Here is a 17,048-nt window from a genome sequence, read left to right on the forward strand (position 1 = left end):
AAGTGAGAATGTGTGTGTGTGTGAGCGAGAGAGAGAGAGAGAGAGAGAGAACAGTTCTCAACCTATACATTCAACAAATTTTTATATATAGGGTATTCAGAAATATCGAAATATATCTAGCATAATCTATTATATCTTTAAAAGTTAGAATGTGTGTGTGTGAGAGATAGAGAGAACAATTCTCAACCTATGCACTCTACAAATTTTTTATCTACAAATTAGAAAATTTGTATATAGGGTATTCACACATATGGAAATATATCTAGCATAATCTATCTATTATATCTATAAAAGTTAGAATGTGCGTGTGAGGTAGCCAGAGAGAGAGAGAGAGAGAGAGAGAGAGAGTAAGAACAATTTTCAACCTATATATTCAACAAATATTTGATCTACAGATTAGAAAATTTGTATATAGGGTATTCAGACATATGGAAATATATCTAGCATAATCTATCTATTATATCTCTAAAATTGAGAATGTGTGTGTGAGAGAGAGAGAGAGAACAATTTTCAACCTATATACTCAACAAATTTTTTTATCTACAGATTTGAAAATTTGTATATAGGGTATTCAGACATATGGAAATATATCTAGAGTAATCTATCTATTATATCTATAAAAGTGAGAATGCGTGTGTGTGTGAGAGAGAGCGACACAGAACAATTCTCAACCTATATATTCAACAAATTTTTTATGTACAGATCTGAAATATCACATTTGTATAGAAGTAGAAATCTTGATACCTACTCTGATACCTAATAAAAGAAAGGACACTCTTTAGGGCGGATTTTGATTATAACAAGTCACTAATTAGAAATTATAATAAACATTCTAATAATTTAAGAATTTTACCAAAATAAAATTGCATGGTAATCACCCAATTTCTGCCACAAAATTTTGATTGGCAGAACTCATAAACATAAAATATATATTTTCTAATTTCATCTTTTCTTTTTTTCTTTTTACATAATCTGGTTTGATGTTTTCCCAAATATTCAAATCACTATATTTTGCTGCTTAATATCAAATACAGCAACTGAGTTATTTTTATGCATCAAACAATTACATTTTCTCATTCATCCAAACTAATCACTGAACATCAATTTCATATTTTCTTCACTAAAATATTACTGTGCTTGATGTCATCAAGTGGAGCGGATCATTTTTTTTTCATTTGTTCACACATTTTTCCAATTTATATATATTTTAAAGATTCTTAGCCTATGTCATTGCATACCAATCTGTTTATTAAAAGTTAAGGTTCACTGTAAACACATATGTTACACCAAAATAAAAACGCTTCAGATAATGTCTTGATATTCAATTCAGTTTCTCACATGACATCTTATGAAGTTAGTAGAAATGTTACAGACTTTTGAATCTCAAACACTTTCAATACTGTGCACTGATATTTTCTTTTTTGCAATATAAGCACATTCATGATTTTTTTTACAAACGTTAAAAACTTTCACATTGTGTAGCAATATACTGAAACAATTATAAAAATATTTGTTTTTATTTTGAATGATGCAGGGCATCTGAAGAGAGATTTTTCTAACAAAATGAAAGTATAATTTTTAGCAATAGGTATCTAGGAAAAGGCCACTACATATGTTATAAGTTCCAAATTTCCACAACCTGGCAAATACTGGTACATGCTAGCAAATTTAGATTTGCAATTACAAAATATGATTCTAATTTTTTCCTTTGCTCTTTATTCTAACACTACACTAAGTTTACTGTGTTATTTCGCTACAGTTGATATTGTGTAGAACAATAAGAAAATCATAGTGAACAATGCATTCAACAAAATTTCACACACATTTCTAGATACCTATATCTAATAAGTTCAAAAGAAAGGACACACTTAGGGAGGTATTTTGGTGGTCAAGTCACTAAAAAGAGATTAGCTGGTTTCCCGGCATAGCCCAGGATATAATAAAGATTGACTGAAATACATGTTCTAGCTGGTTTCTAGGCGTTGCCAGGGATGTAATATAGACACATTATGTTGTATATTACCTGTTCTCTTCTCCCTAAGGTAAAACAATTTCATATACATGCTGTAAATTACCTATGCTAGGGATAAAACATGAACAATATCAGTCCTAGGGTAGATAAAACAAATAATACATAGAGATGAAAGATTCCTCTCCCCTAAGAATCAAACATATGTTCAATATCTGCTTTTGTTTTTTCATTGTTTATACGGTCCCGAGCAACGCCGGGTAGCCCTGCTAGTCTATATATATAAAAGGCAAAAATCGGTGTGTATGTATGTATGTATGTATGTATGTTTGTTTGTAACGCTAAAACTTTTGAAAGACGGAACCAGAGTTGACAAATTTGGTATCATATTGCACCTTGATCACCCGGATGACAAATATCGAAATTTCACGTCAAACGGACCAGTAGAAAGGGGTCAACTGATCGTTTTTCTCCTAGGGGGGCCCCCCAAAAAACCTGTCATTTTAACGTTATTCAATACGTGTCACGTGACGTGACGTCAGCTCAAACTTTTGACAGACACAACCAAAGTTGACAAATTATGTATCATATTGAACCTTGATCACCCGCATGACAAATATCGAAATTCCACACCAAACGGACCATTAAAAGGGGGTGAACTGATCATTTCTCTCCTAGGGGGGCCCCCAAAAAAACCTGTCATTTTAATGTTAATATTACATAATCCAAAAACGCTTAGTCATGTCACGTGACGTGACGTCAACATCCAGTAATGGCGAACAAATGTAAACAAACACTTTGTTTTACCGATACTTTTGTAATTTCTCTTCTGCTTTGTTCTAGAGATTATTAAACTCCATGACAATGTCTCCAACGTATTTAACTGGTTAAAAATAGTATTTATACAAGAGTTTTAACGAAAAATATCAGGAAAAAATGTACAGGAATAAAAAAAAATTCAGCTTTCAAAATATTCGTCGATAAATAAACCGATCTTTATATTTACGCTAGCCATTTTGTATATTACCACGTGACCTGCTATCTCTTAAACTGGAGGGGGGGGGATCCACTTGAATCCAACAAAACCAGTAATTTTTTTTTTCTATTATATATACATCATTTTCTATAAAATTAAGTGTAGACTTTATAATTAAAACAAAAAATGTTATTCATACTAAAAAAAAAAAACGCTTAGTCATGTCACGTGACGTGACGTCAACATCCACTAATGGCGAACAATTGTACCTATTTACTATGCCTCCCCACGGGACAGAGTTAGACACCAGGGTCGTTTTTTAACGTGGAGAAAAGGTACAAAAATAAAAATTGTCTCAGTCGTGGAGGATTTCTCCTCCACCGAAAGAGAACAAGAAATAGAAGTGCAGCATCTGAAGAACAGATACTACACTTTGATCTTGACCAAAAGGCCAAGAATGCGAACAATTGTAAATAACAACTTTTTTCACAAAACCAACACCGTCTTTCTTTTTTTTTCTCTCTCTTTCTCTCTCTCACCCACTTACTCTTCCCTCTCTCTCACCCTCTTTCTCTTGACGTCACACCACTGTTAAACTGTGGGGGGGGGAACACATTCCCAGGCATTATCTCCTATAGATGCACATTTTATTAGAAATTCAGCTTTCAAAATATTAGACGATAATAAAAATATAAAACCAACACCCTCTTTCTCTTTTCTCTCTCTCTCACCAACTTACTCTTCTCTCTCTCTCACCCTCTTTCTCTTGACCTCCTACTACTGTTAAACTGTGTGTGTGTGTGGGGGGGGGAAGAGGCAGCTTGAAAACCAACAAAAACAGTGCACAGTTTCCCAAGCATTTGGGGTGGGAAGGGGGGGAAGAAGCCGAGCGCACAGTTTCGTGTGAGAGAGAGAGAACAATTCTCAACCTATATTTTTTATCTACAGATTTGAAAGTTTGTATATAGGGTATTCAGACATGGAAATATATCTAGCATAATCTATCTATTATATCTATAAAAGTGAAAATGTGTGTGTGTGTGAGGTAGCCAGAGAGAGAGAGAGAGAGAGAGAGAGAGAGAGAGAGAGAGAGAGAGAGAGAGAGAGAGACAACAATTCTCAACCTATATATTCAATACATTTTTTATCTACAGATTTGAAAATTTGTATATAGGGTATTCAGACATATGGAAATATATCTAGCATAATCTATCTATTATATCTATAAAAGTGAAAATGTGTGTGTGTGTGTGTGTGTGTGTGTGTGTGTGTGTGCGTAAGAGAGAGAGAGAGAACAATTCTCAACCTATATACTCAACGTATTTTTATCTACGGATTTTAAACTTTGTATATAGGGTATTCAGACATATAGAAATATATCTAGCATAATCTATACATTATATCTATAAAAGTGAGAATGTGAGTGTGTGAGAGAGAGAGAACAATTCTCAACCTATATATTCAACAAATTTTATACCTACAAATTTGAAAATTTGTATATTGGGTATTCAGACATATGGAAATATATCTAGCATAATCGATCTATTATATCTATAAAAGTCAGAATGTTTGCGTGTGGTTGTGTGTGTAAGGTTGCGAGAGAGAGAGAGAGAACAATTCTCAACCTATCTATTCAATAAATTTGTTATCTACAGATTTGACCATTTGTATATAGGGTATTCAGACATATGGAAATATATCCAGCATAATCTATCTATTATATCCATAAAAGTGAGAATGTGTGCGTGAGAGAGAGAGAGAGAGAGTAAGTACAATTCTCACCCTATATATTCAACAAATTTTTTATCTACCGATTAGAAAATTTGTATATAGGGTATTCAGACATATGGAAATATATCTAGCATAATCTATCTATTATATCTAGAAAAGTGAGAATGTGTGTGAAAGAGAGAGAGAGAAGAGAGAGAGAGAACAATTCTCAACCTATATATTCAACTAATTTTTATGTACAGATCTGAAAATTTGTATACAGGGTATTCAGACATATGGAAATATATCTAGCATAATCTATTATATCTATAAAAGGTAGAATGTGTGTGTGTGTGTGTGTGAGTGAGTGAGTGAGTGAGAGAGAGAGAGAACAATTCTCAACCTATATACTCAACAAATTTTGTATCTACAGATTTGATAATTTGTATATAGGGTATTCAGACATAAGGAAATATATCTAGCATAATCTATCTATTATATCTATAAAAGTGAGAATGTGTGTGAAAGAGAGAGAGAGAGAACAATTCTCAACCTATATATTCAACAAATTCTATCTTTACAGATTTGAAAATTTGTATATAGGGTATTCAGACATTTGGAAATATATCTAGCATAATCTATTATATCTATAAAAGTGAGAATGTGTGTGTGAGAGAGAGAGAAAGAACAATTCTCAACCTATATACTCAACAAATTTTTTATCTACAGATTTAAAAATTTGTATATAGGGTATTCAGACATATAGAAATATATCTAGCATAACCTATCTATTATATCTATAAAATGACCATGTGTGTGTGTGTGAGAGAGAGAGAGAGTCAGAGAGAGAGAGAGAACAATTTTCAGCTTGTGTGTGTGTGAGAAAGAGAGAGAGAGAAAGAGAGGAAGGAAAATTCTCACCCTATATATTCAACAAATTTTTTATCTACATATTAGAAAATTTGGATATAGGGTATTCAGACGTATGGAAATATATCTAGCATAATCTATCTATTATATCTATAAAAGTGAGAATGTGTGTGTGAGAGAGAGAGAAAGAGAGAGAGAGAGAACAATTCTCAACCTATATATTCAACTAATTTTTTATCTACAGATTTGAAAATGTGTATATTGGGTATTCAGACATATGTAAATATATCTGGCATAATCTATGTATTATATCTATAAAAGTGTGAATGTGAGTGATGGAAAGAGCAAAAAATTCTCAACCTATATAACCTATAAAAGTGAGAATATGTGTGTGAGAGAGAGAGAGAGAGAACAATTCTCAACCTATATATTCCACACATTTTTGGGCACAGATTTGGAAATTTGTATATAGGGTAGGCAGACATATAGAAATATATCTAGCATAATCTATCTATTATATCTATAAAAGTGAGAACTTGTGTGTGTGTGTGTGTGTGAGAGAGAGAGAGAACAATTCTTAACCTACATACTCAACAAATTTTTTACCTACAGTTTAGAAAATTTGTATATAGGGTATTCAGACATATGGAAATATATCTAGCATAATCTATCTATTATAACTACAAAAGTTAGAATGTGTGTGTGAGAGAGAGAGAGAGAACAATTCTAAACCTATATATTCAACAAATTTTTTATCTACAGATTTGAAACTTTGTATATAGGGTATTCAGACATATGGAAATATATCTAGCATAATCTATCTATTTTATCTATAAAAGTGAGAATGCGTGTGTGTGAGATAGCGAGAGAGAGAGAGAGAAAAAGAGAGAGATAAAAATTCTCAACCTATACATTCAACAAATTTTTTATCCACAGATTTGAACATTTGTATATAGGGTGTTCAGACATATAGAAATATATCTAGCATAATCTATCTATTATATGTATAAAAGTGAGAATGTGTGTGTGTGTGAGAGAGAGGACAATTCTCAACCTATGTATACAACAAATTTTTTATCTACAGATTTCAAAATTTGTATATTGGGCATTCAGACATATTTTAATATATCTGGCATAATCTGTCTATTATATCTATAAAAGTGAGAATGTGTGTGATAGAGAGAGAGAGAACAATTCTCAACCTATATACTCAACAAATTTTTTATCTACAGATTTGAAAATTTGTATATAGGGTATTCAGACATATGGAAATATATCTAGCATAATCTATTATATCTATAAAAGTGAGAATGTGTGTGTGTGTGTGAGAGAGAGAGAGAGAGAGAGAGAGAACAATTCTCAACCCATATACTCAACAAATTCTTTATCTACAGATTTTAAAATTTGTATATAGAGTATTCATACAAATAGAAATATATCTAGGATAATCTTTCTATTATATCTATAAAAGTGAGAATGTGTGTGTGTGTGAGCGAGAGAGAGAGAGAGAGAGAGAGAACAGTTCTCAACCTATACATTCAACAAATTTTTATATATAGGGTATTCAGAAATATCGAAATATATCTAGCATAATCTATTATATCTTTAAAAGTTAGAATGTGTGTGTGTGAGAGATAGAGAGAACAATTCTCAACCTATGCACTCTACAAATTTTTTATCTACAAATTAGAAAATTTGTATATAGGGTATTCACACATATGGAAATATATCTAGCATAATCTATCTATTATATCTATAAAAGTTAGAATGTGTGTGTGAGGTAGCCAGAGAGAGAGAGAGAGAGAGTACGAACAATTTTCAACCTATATATTCAACAAATATTTGATCTACAGATTAGAAAATTTGTATATAGGGTATTCAGACATATGGAAATATATCTAGCATAATCTATCTATTATATCTCTAAAATTGAGAATGTGTGTGTGAGAGAGAGAGAACAATTTTCAACCTATATACTCAACAAATTTTTTTATCTACAGATTTGAAAATTTGTATATAGGGTATTCAGACATATGGAAATATATCTAGAGTAATCTATCTATTATATCTATAAAAGTGAGAATGCGTGTGTGTGTGAGAGAGAGCGACACAGAACAATTCTCAACCTATATATTCAACAAATTTTTTATGTACAGATCTGAAATATCACATTTGTATAGAAGTAGAAATCTTGATACCTACTCTGATACCTAATAAAAGAAAGGACACTCTTTAGGGCGGATTTTGATTATAACAAGTCACTAATTAGAAATTATAATAAACATTCTAATAATTTAAGAATTTTACCAAAATAAAATTGCATGGTAATCACCCAATTTCTGCCACAAAATTTTGATTGGCAGAACTCATAAACATAAAATATATATTTTCTAATTTCATCTTTTTTTTTTCTTTTTACATAATCTGGTTTGATGTTTTCCCAAATATTCAAATCACTATATTTTGCTGCTTAATATCAAATACAGCAACTGAGTTATTTTTATGCATCAAACAATTACATTTTCTCATTCATCCAAACTAATCACTGAACATCAATTTCATATTTTCTTCACTAAAATATTACTGTGCTTGATGTCATCAAGTGGAGCGGATCATTTTTTTTTCATTTGTTCACACATTTTTCCAATTTATATATATTTTAAAGATTCTTAGCCTATGTCATTGCATACCAATCTGTTTATTAAAAGTTAAGGTTCACTGTAAACACATATGTTACACCAAAATAAAAACGCTTCAGATAATGTCTTGATATTCAATTCAGTTTCTCACATGACATCTTATGAAGTTAGTAGAAATGTTACAGACTTTTGAATCTCAAACACTTTCAATACTGTGCACTGATATTTTCTTTTTTGCAATATAAGCACATTCATGATTTTTTTTACAAACGTTAAAAACTTTCACATTGTGTAGCAATATACTGAAACAATTATAAAAATATTTGTTTTTATTTTGAATGATGCAGGGCATCTGAAGAGAGATTTTTCTAACAAAATGAAAGTATAATTTTTAGCAATAGGTATCTAGGAAAAGGCCACTACATATGTTATAAGTTCCAAATTTCCACAACCTGGCAAATACTGGTACATGCTAGCAAATTTAGATTTGCAATTACAAAATATGATTCTAATTTTTTCCTTTGCTCTTTATTCTAACACTACACTAAGTTTACTGTGTTATTTCGCTACAGTTGATATTGTGTAGAACAATAAGAAAATCATAGTGAACAATGCATTCAACAAAATTTCACACACATTTCTAGATACCTATATCTAATAAGTTCAAAAGAAAGGACACACTTAGGGAGGTATTTTAGTGGTCAAGTCACTAAAAAGAGATTAGCTGGTTTCCCGGCATAGCCCAGGATATAATAAAGATTGACTGAAATACATGTTCTAGCTGGTTTCTAGGCGTTGCCAGGGATGTAATATAGACACATTATGTTGTATATTACCTGTTCTCTTCTCCCTAAGGTAAAACAATTTCATATACATGCTGTAAATTACCTATGCTAGGGATAAAACATGAACAATATCAGTCCTAGGGTAGATAAAACAAATAATACATAGAGATGAAAGATTCCTCTCCCCTAAGAATCAAACATATGTTCAATATCTGCTTTTGTTTTTTCATTGTTTATACGGTCCCGAGCAACGCCGGGTAGCCCTGCTAGTCTATATATATAAAAGGCAAAAATCGGTGTGTATGTATGTATGTATGTATGTATGTATGTTTGTTTGTAACGCTAAAACTTTTGAAAGACGGAACCAGAGTTGACAAATTTGGTATCATATTGCACCTTGATCACCCGGATGACAAATATCGAAATTTCACGTCAAACGGACCAGTAGAAAGGGGTCAACTGATCGTTTTTCTCCTAGGGGGGCCCCCCAAAAAACCTGTCATTTTAACGTTATTCAATACGTGTCACGTGACGTGACGTCAGCTCAAACTTTTGACAGACACAACCAAAGTTGACAAATTATGTATCATATTGAACCTTGATCACCCGCATGACAAATATCGAAATTCCACACCAAACGGACCATTAAAAGGGGGTGAACTGATCATTTCTCTCCTAGGGGGGCCCCCCAAAAAACCTGTCATTTTAATGTTAATATTACATAATCCAAAAACGCTTAGTCATGTCACGTGACGTGACGTCAACATCCAGTAATGGCGAACAAATGTAAACAAACACTTTGTTTTACCGATACTTTTGTAATTTCTCTTCTGCTTTGTTCTAGAGATTATTAAACTCCATGACAATGTCTCCAACGTATTTAACTGGTTAAAAATAGTATTTATACAAGAGTTTTAACGAAAAATATCAGGAAAAAATGTACAGGAATAAAAAAAAATTCAGCTTTCAAAATATTCGTCGATAAAAAAACCGATCTTTATATTTACGCTAGCCATTTTGTATATTACCACGTGACCTGCTATCTCTTAAACTGGAGGGGGGGGATCCACTTGAATCCAACAAAACCAGTAATTTTTTTTTTCTATTATATATACATCATTTTCTATAAAATTAAGTGTAGACTTTATAATTATAACAAAAAATGTTATTCATACTAAAAAAAAAAAACGCTTAGTCATGTCACGTGACGTGACGTCAACATCCACTAATGGCGAACAATTGTACCTATTTACTATGCCTCCCCACGGGACAGAGTTAGACACCAGGGTCGTTTTTTAACGTGGAGAAAAGGTACGAAAATAAAAATTGTCTCAGTCGTGGAGGATTTCTCCTCCACCGAAAGAGAACAAGAAATAGAAGTGCAGCATCTGAAGAACAGATACTACACTTTGATCTTGACCAAAAGGCCAAGAATGCGAACAATTGTAAATAACAACTTTTTTCACAAAACCAACACCGTCTTCCTTTTTTTTCTCTCTCTCACCCACTTACTCTTCCCTCTCTCTCACCCTCTTTCTCTTGACGTCACACCACTGTTAAACTGTGGGGGGGGGAACACATTCCCAGGCATTATCTCCTATAGATGCACATTTTATTAGAAATTCAGCTTTCAAAATATTAGACGATAATAAAAATATAAAATCAACACCCTCTTTCTCTTTTCTCTCTCTCTCACCAACTTACTCTTCTCTCTCTCTCACCCTCTTTCTCTTGACCTCCTACTACTGTTAAACTGTGTGTGTGGGGGGGGGGAAGAGGCAGCTTGAAAACCAACAAAAACAGTGCACAGTTTCCCAAGCATTTGGGGTGGGAAGGGGGGGAAGAAGCCGAGCGCACAGTTTCGTGTGAGAGAGAGAGAACAATTCTCAACCTATATACTCAACAAATTTTTTATCTACAGATTTGAAAGTTTGTATATAGGGTATTCAGACATATGGAAATATATCTAGCATAATCTATCTATTATATCTATAAAAGTGAAAATGTGTGTGTGTGTGAGGTAGCCAGAGAGAGAGAGAGAGAGAGAGAGAGAGAGACAACAATTCTCAACCTATATATTCAATACATTTTTTATCTACAGATTTGAAAATTTGTATATAACGTATTCAGACATATGGAAATATATCTAGCATAATCTATCTATTATATCTATAAAAGTGAAAATGTGTGTGTGTGTGTGTGTGTGTGCGTAAGAGAGAGAGAGAACAATTCTCAACCTATATACTCAACGTATTTTTATCTACGGATTTTAAACTTTGTATATAGGGTATTCAGACATATAGAAATATATCTAGCATAATCTATACATTATATCTATAAAAGTGAGAATGTGAGTGTGTGAGAGAGAGAGAACAATTCTCAACCTATATATTCAACAAATTTTTTACCTACAGATTTAAAAATTTGTATATTGGGTATTCAGACATATGGAAATATATCTAGCATAATCGATCTATTATATCTATAAAAGTCAGAATGTTTGCGTGTGGTTGTGTGTGTAAGGTTGCGAGAGAGAGAGAGAGAACAATTCTCAACCTATCTATTCAATAAATTTGTTATCTACAGATTTGACCATTTGTATATAGGGTATTCAGACATATGGAAATATATCCAGCATAATCTATCTATTATATCCATAAAAGTGAGAATGTGTGCGTGTGAGAGAGAGAGAGAGAGAGTAAGTACAATTCTCACCCTATATATTCAACAAATTTTTTATCTACCGATTAGAAAATTTGTATATAGGGTATTCAGACATATGGAAATATATCTAGCATAATCTATCTATTATATCTAGAAAAGTGAGAATGTGTGTGAAAGAGAGAGAGAGAGAAGAGAGAGAGAGAGAACAATTCTCAACCTATATATTCAACTAATTTTTATGTACAGATCTGAAAATTTGTATACAGGGTATTCAGACATATGGAAATATATCTAGCATAATCTATTATATCTATAAAAGGTAGAATGTGTGTGTGTGTGTGTGTGTGAGTGAGTGAGTGAGTGAGTGAGAGAGAGAGAGAGAGAACAATTCTCAACCTATATACTCAACAAATTTTGTATCTACAGATTTGATAATTTGTATATAGGGTATTCAGACATAAGGAAATATATCTAGCATAATCTATCTATTATATCTATAAAAGTGAGAATGTGTGTGAAAGAGAGAGAGAGAGAACAATTCTCAACCTATATATTCAACAAATTCTATCTTTACAGATTTGAAAATTTGTATATAGGGTATTCAGACATTTGGAAATATATCTAGCATAATATATTATATCTATAAAAGTGAGAATGTGTGTGTGAGAGAGAGAGAAAGAACAATTCTCAACCTATATACTCAACAAATTTTTTATCTACAGATTTAAAAATTTGTATATAGGGTATTCAGACATATAGAAATATATCTAGCATAACCTATCTATTATATCTATAAAATGACCATGTGTGTGTGTGTGAGAGAGAGAGAGAGTCAGAGAGAGAGAGAGAACAATTTTCAGCTTGTGTGTGTGTGAGAAAGAGAGAGAGAGAAAGAGAGGAAGGAAAATTCTCACCCTATATATTCAACAAATTTTTTATCTACATATTAGAAAATTTGGATATAGGGTATTCAGACGTATGGAAATATATCTAGCATAATCTATCTATTATATCTATAAAAGTGAGAATGTGTGTGTGAGAGAGAGAGAAAGAGAGAGAGAGAGAACAATTCTCAACCTATATATTCAACTAATTTTTTATCTACAGATTTGAAAATGTGTATATTGGGTATTCAGACATATGTAAATATATCTGGCATAATCTATGTATTATATCTATAAAAGTGTGAATGTGAGTGATGGAAAGAGCAAAAAATTCTCAACCTATATAACCTATAAAAGTGAGAATATGTGTGAGAGAGAGAGAGAGAGAGAACAATTCTCAACCTATATATTCCACACATTTTTGGGCACAGATTTGGAAATTTGTATATAGGGTAGGCAGATATATAGAAATATATCTAGCATAATCTATCTATTATATCTATAAAAGTGAGAACTTGTGTGTGTGTGTGTGTGTGAGAGAGAGAGAGAACAATTCTTAACCTACATACTCAACAAATTTTTTACCTACAGTTTAGAAAATTTGTATATAGGGTATTCAGACATATGGAAATATATCTAGCATAATCTATCTATTATAACTACAAAAGTTAGAATGTGTGTGTGAGAGAGAGAGAGAGAACAATTCTAAACCTATATATTCAACAAATTTTTTATCTACAGATTTGAAACTTTGTATATAGGGTATTCAGACATATGGAAATATATCTAGCATAATCTATCTATTTTATCTATAAAAGTGAGAATGCGTGTGTGTGAGATAGCGAGAGAGAGAGAGAGAAAAAGAGAGAGATAAAAATTCTCAACCTATACATTCAACAAATTTTTTATCCACAGATTTGAACATTTGTATATAGGGTGTTCAGACATATAGAAATATATCTAGCATAATCTATCTATTATATGTATAAAAGTGAGAATGTGTGTGTGTGTGAGAGAGAGGACAATTGTCAACCTATGTATACAACAAATTTTTTATCTACAGATTTCAAAATTTGTATATTGGGCATTCAGACATATTTCAATATATCTGGCATAATCTGTCTATTATATCTATAAAAGTGAGAATGTGTGTGATAGAGAGAGAGAGAACAATTCTCAACCTATATACTCAACAAATTTTTTATCTACAGATTTGAAAATTTGTATATAGGGTATTCAGACATATGGAAATATATCTAGCATAATCTATTATATCTATAAAAGTGAGAATGTGTGTGTGTGTGTGTGAGAGAGAGAGAGAGAGAGAACAATTCTCAACCCATATACTCAACAAATTCTTTATCTACAGATTTTAAAATTTGTATATAGAGTATTCATACAAATAGAAATATATCTAGGATAATCTTTCTATTATATCTATAAAAGTGAGAATGTGTGTGTGTGTGAGCGAGAGAGAGAGAGAGAGAGAGAGAGAGAGAGAGAGAGAGAGAACAGTTCTCAACCTATACATTCAACAAATTTTTATATATAGGGTATTCAGAAATATCGAAATATATCTAGCATAATCTATTATATCTTTAAAAGTTAGAATGTGTGTGTGAGAGATAGAGAGAACAATTCTCAACCTATGCACTCTACAAATTTTTTATCTACAAATTAGAAAATTTGTATATAGGGTATTCACACATATGGAAATATATCTAGCATAATCTATCTATTATATCTCTAAAATTGAGAATGTGTGTGTGAGAGAGAGAGAGAGAACAATTTTCAACCTATATACTCAACAAATTTTTTTATCTACAGATTTGAAAATTTGTATATAGGGTATTCAGACATATGGAAATATATCTAGAGTAATCTATCTATTATATCTATAAAAGTGAGAATGCGTGTGTGTGTGAGAGAGAGCGACACAGAACAATTCTCAACCTATATATTCAACAAATTTTTTATGTACAGATCTGAAATATCACATTTGTATAGAAGTAGAAATCTTGATACCTACTCTGATACCTAATAAAAGAAAGGACACTCTTTAGGGCGGATTTTGATTATAACAAGTCACTAATTAGAAATTATAATAAACATTCTAATAATTTAAGAATTTTACCAAAATAAAATTGCATGGTAATCACCCAATTTCTGCCACAAAATTTTGATTGGCAGAACTCATAAACATAAAATATATATTTTCTAATTTCATCTTTTTTTTTTCTTTTTACATAATCTGGTTTGATGTTTTCCCAAATATTCAAATCACTATATTTTGCTGCTTAATATCAAATACAGCAACTGAGTTATTTTTATGCATCAAACAATTACATTTTCTCATTCATCCAAACTAATCACTGAACATCAATTTCATATTTTCTTCACTAAAATATTACTGTGCTTGATGTCATCAAGTGGAGCGGATCATTTTTTTTTCATTTGTTCACACATTTTTCCAATTTATATATATTTTAAAGATTCTTAGCCTATGTCATTGCATACCAATCTGTTTATTAAAAGTTAAGGTTCACTGTAAACACATATGTTACACCAAAATAAAAACGCTTCAGATAATGTCTTGATATTCAATTCAGTTTCTCACATGACATCTTATGAAGTTAGTAGAAATGTTACAGACTTTTGAATCTCAAACACTTTCAATACTGTGCACTGATATTTTCTTTTTTGCAATATAAGAACATTCATGATTTTTTTTACAAACGTTAAAAACTTTCACATTGTGTAGCAATATACTGAAACAATTATAAAAATATTTGTTTTTATTTTGAATGATGCAGGGCATCTGAAGAGAGATTTTTCTAACAAAATGAAAGTATAATTTTTAGCAATAGGTATCTAGGAAAAGGCCACTACATATGTTATAAGTTCCAAATTTCCACAACCTGGCAAATACTGGTACATGCTAGCAAATTTAGATTTGCAATTACAAAATATGATTCTAATTTTTTCCTTTGCTCTTTATTCTAACACTACACTAAGTTTACTGTGTTATTTCGCTACAGTTGATATTGTGTAGAACAATAAGAAAATCATAGTGAACAATGCATTCAACAAAATTTCACACACATTTCTAGATACCTATATCTAATAAGTTCAAAAGAAAGGACACACTTAGGGAGGTATTTTAGTGGTCAAGTCACTAAAAAGAGATTAGCTGGTTTCCCGGCATAGCCCAGGATATAATAAAGATTGACTGAAATACATGTTCTAGCTGGTTTCTAGGCGTTGCCAGGGATGTAATATAGACACATTATGTTGTATATTACCTGTTCTCTTCTCCCTAAGGTAAAACAATTTCATATACATGCTGTAAATTACCTATGCTAGGGATAAAACATGAACAATATCAGTCCTAGGGTAGATAAAACAAATAATACATAGAGATGAAAGATTCCTCTCCCCTAAGAATCAAACATATGTTCAATATCTGCTTTTGTTTTTTCATTGTTTATACGGTCCCGAGCAACGCCGGGTAGCCCTGCTAGTCTATATATATAAAAGGCAAAAATCGGTGTGTATGTATGTATGTATGTATGTATGTATGTATGTTTGTTTGTAACGCTAAAACTTTTGAAAGACGGAACCAGAGTTGACAAATTTGGTATCATATTGCACCTTGATCACCCGGATGAAAAATATCGAAATTTCACGTCAAACGGACCAGTAGAAAGGGGTCAACTGATCGTTTTTCTCCTAGGGGGGCCCCCAAAAAAACCTGTCATTTTAACGTTATTCAATACGTGTCACGTGACGTGACGTCAGCTCAAACTTTTGACAGACACAACCAAAGTTGACAAATTATGTATCATATTGAACCTTGATCACCCGCATGACAAATATCGAAATTCCACACCAAACGGACCATTAAAAGGGGGTGAACTGATCATTTCTCTCCTAGGGGGGGCCCCAAAAAAAACCTGTCATTTTAATGTTAATATTACATAATCCAAAAACGCTTAGTCATGTCACGTGACGTGACGTCAACATCCAGTAATGGCGAACAAATGTAAACAAACACTTTGTTTTACCGATACTTTTGTAATTTCTCTTCTGCTTTGTTCTAGAGATTATTAAACTCCATGACAATGTCTCCAACGTATTTAACTGGTTAAAAATAGTATTTATACAAGAGTTTTAACGAAAAATATCAGGAAAAAATGTACAGGAATAAAAAAAAATTCAGCTTTCAAAATATTCGTCGATAAAAAAACCGATCTTTATATTTACGCTAGCCATTTTGTATATTACCACGTGACCTGCTATCTCTTAAACTGGAGGGGGGGGGGATCCACTTGAATCCAACAAAACCAGTAATTTTTTTTTTCTATTATATATACATCATTTTCTATAAAATTAAGTGTAGACTTTATAATTAAAACAAAAAATGTTATTCATACTAAAAAAAAAAAACGCTTAGTCATGTCACGTGACGTGACGTCAACATCCACTAATGGCGAACAATTGTACCTATTTACTATGCCTCCCCACGGGACAGAGTTACACACCAGGGTCGTT

The 17,048-nt window shown here is 31.8% G+C and overlaps 2 pseudogenes; both read right to left on the minus strand.

The window, feature by feature from the left end:
* Positions 1-3,275: 3,275 nt before the first annotated feature.
* LOC145277255 (U2 spliceosomal RNA) lies at positions 3,276-3,409 on the minus strand (annotated as a pseudogene).
* A 6,846-nt stretch (positions 3,410-10,255) lies between these two features.
* On the minus strand, positions 10,256-10,389 carry LOC145277251 (U2 spliceosomal RNA; annotated as a pseudogene).
* Between the last annotated feature and the right edge of the window lie 6,659 nt (positions 10,390-17,048).

Source organism: Euprymna scolopes, chromosome 5, assembly GCF_053919585.1.
Source record: "Euprymna scolopes isolate OS-2025 chromosome 5, ASM5391958v1, whole genome shotgun sequence".
Taxonomy (NCBI): Eukaryota; Metazoa; Mollusca; class Cephalopoda; order Sepiida; family Sepiolidae; genus Euprymna; species Euprymna scolopes.